The 2,500-nt window shown below is 43.1% G+C and overlaps 1 protein-coding gene across 4 annotated transcripts in view; it reads left to right on the plus strand.

Annotated features, from left to right (window-relative positions):
* LOC125958198 (insulin-like growth factor 2 mRNA-binding protein 1) overlaps positions 1-2,500 on the plus strand; it is a 39,962-nt gene that overhangs the window by 26,522 nt on the left and 10,940 nt on the right. For all 4 annotated transcript variants that reach the window (XM_049691381.1, XM_049691380.1, XM_049691379.1 and 1 more), the window contains one exon: positions 1-2,500. This exon is cut by the window's left edge and continues 1,607 nt beyond it; it is cut by the window's right edge and continues 10,940 nt beyond it. The gene's annotated coding sequence lies outside the window, so the exon portion shown is untranslated.

Genomic DNA, 2,500 nt, shown 5'->3' on the forward strand with positions numbered 1-2,500 from the left:
ATGAGAAGAAATATGAAAATATCCAATGGTCAGATTGACATAGCAGGACATTATACAGAGGAGTCACTGCAGGTAGAGGAATTAAACAAGAATGGCATAATATATCGGAAAAAAACATCCGAGTAAACATCCTACCGATAAGAGTCCAACGTGTCTACGTGTAACACCTACTATCACGAACAAACATAATTTTATAATAGTTACAGGTACAGCTCCGTCTGTTCTGTGCTGGGCAATTTTCGTGTATCGCATGATTGATTGTTTGACGATGGAAAACCAAAACCCGAATGAATCAATTGTGGCGGAATACAGAGACAAGCTTGTTCGCCAAGAGTAAAAAGAATATGAAACATTCCTTGTTTTTCACTGACCGAACACCGAGAATGCATCTTTCCTAGACTCGACTCAGTGACTCAGAGCAGGACAGATATTCGATCCTATGTTTCCAACAAAGCAATTGCACTTGCAGCGAAGATATGCCCGCCCACCAACTAATGCTGTTATACATTTGCCTTGTTCGATGCGATTAGGTAGAACGAACGTAAACAAGAATTCCACACCGCAAGGTATCTCAAGGACGTCAGCGGCAATGTGTGCTCTTGTGTGTTATGCATTGGGTAAGCAACCCAAGATCTTATCAATCAGCGATCGCATCTAGAATGCTGCTATCCTTTCATAGCATTGCGAAATGGTAACTTATCGATACACAAGCGAGCGTCAAGCACAAAACAGCAAGATGCGTGAATCGAAAATGATAGGCAGCGAAAAAAGAGACAAAGAATGTTTGTTTAAACTTGTTGAGATCGTACGTTCTTTGATAAATTATTCAGTTGATGCAGGAATGCAGACTGCAGAACAATGCCTAACAATGAGGAAGATAGGAATTGGTAAAGTTCGGTGTACACAAGACGATTGATTCGATAAAATGAACGAGAAGCAAGAAGATTATCGATAAAGTCAATGGAAAATGTTTTTGTCTTTTCTTAAACGATCGCGCAATGAGAGATTTAAAACCTTAGTTTTTAGTTTTTGGTACGTCTTTACGGGGGGGGATGGGGTTTTAATGAAGGGAAGTGGAGTTTAGCTAGGGCGAATGATAGGGAGCGAAAGTGTGCTTGTGAATGATCCCAGTAAGAGTGTGCATGTGGTTCTGTATGTATGTGGTTGATTTTGAATGTACGTGACCATTTATAGTAGTTCTCAATGAGATCAAGAGAAAGCGCGAGAGAGTAAGCGAGGTACAAAGCAAAGAAAGAGTATTAGTATACAAAGAGCTCTATTGCAAAAAAAGATGCAAGAGATGTTTTTGTTTGTTATTTAAATAAGAAAACTAGGGAGTAGAATGTAAGGAGGTACTCCTCAACAAGGAATGTGTACACACGGGGGAGGAGTACCGTAGGCTTTCTACGTCCTGCGACAACATCGTGGGTATCGACGGCTTCTAATTGGAAAGGGATAGGATATGCCGTGTGATGAATGGTTGTTGTTTATGTTTGTTCCTGTTGAGCGAGTCGAGAGCCGGTGGCTTTGTGGTACCACCTCCGTTATGTGCCCGCCTGTCGCGATGGGCTCTAGCCATGTGAGCGCCCGGTTATCTCTTGGCCCGGCTCGGTGCTTTCGATGATAGTGGGTTAACCAAAGATTGTCGGAAAACGGTGGGTGTGCCATCAGAGTCTCTTTGATGCTACACACACACACACACACGAGCGAAAGAGATGTATCATCTTGTTTTTAATGCCAATGAAACGAAGGTGCGCACTTAACACATCCCTTTTGATAACGGTACGCGGTGGTACGATGTTTGATGGTGGCGCAGGAATTTTTGCTCCCGGAATCGCGGACTCCAGGATGTTGTAGTAGATATGCATTTATCCCCTAGTGTACAAAAGGAAGCGGGGGTAAGAGTTGGACCCACTCCTGGGTCATACTGCCATTAATGAGCTCTCGGGTATGTATGCCATGAATCGACACATCGACCATCTTGCAGTCAAGGCAAAAGTCCTCTTGGTCGCTATCGCGAGCCAAACTTTACCGCGGTACTACTTTTTTTGAAACGGGTTAGAGACGACGAAGGTGAAAAAGAGTGCGAACGCGAACAACAAGATCTACCTTATTTCCTTACGAGGAGCAATAGATCCCGACGACAGTACCACATCTATTTCTATCTGTTGAAAATGTGAACCTTCTGCTTTACTTTTTTGTAAAAGGTGTAACTGTAAGATAGCTAGGAAGTGCAGTGGCCCAAATAAGAGTGCATACGTGTTTGCGATTACCATATTGTAGATGTTGCACCGATGCAACCACGATGTGACACCTAAAGGCCGGGCCTGAATCTCTATTTGATTCGTAGTGCTGCTGAACGCATCAACAGAGCCTGACGAGAGAGGACAGCCATTGATAACTATACAGCAGAAGAGAGATAGAAATGGAGAAAGAGAGGGGGCATGCCTTATTATCTATTTATTATGAGATGTTGTAGCGAGCGGAAGGATAAATCAGC

Source organism: Anopheles darlingi, chromosome 3, assembly GCF_943734745.1.
Source record: "Anopheles darlingi chromosome 3, idAnoDarlMG_H_01, whole genome shotgun sequence".
NCBI classification, from domain to species: Eukaryota; Metazoa; Arthropoda; class Insecta; order Diptera; family Culicidae; genus Anopheles; species Anopheles darlingi.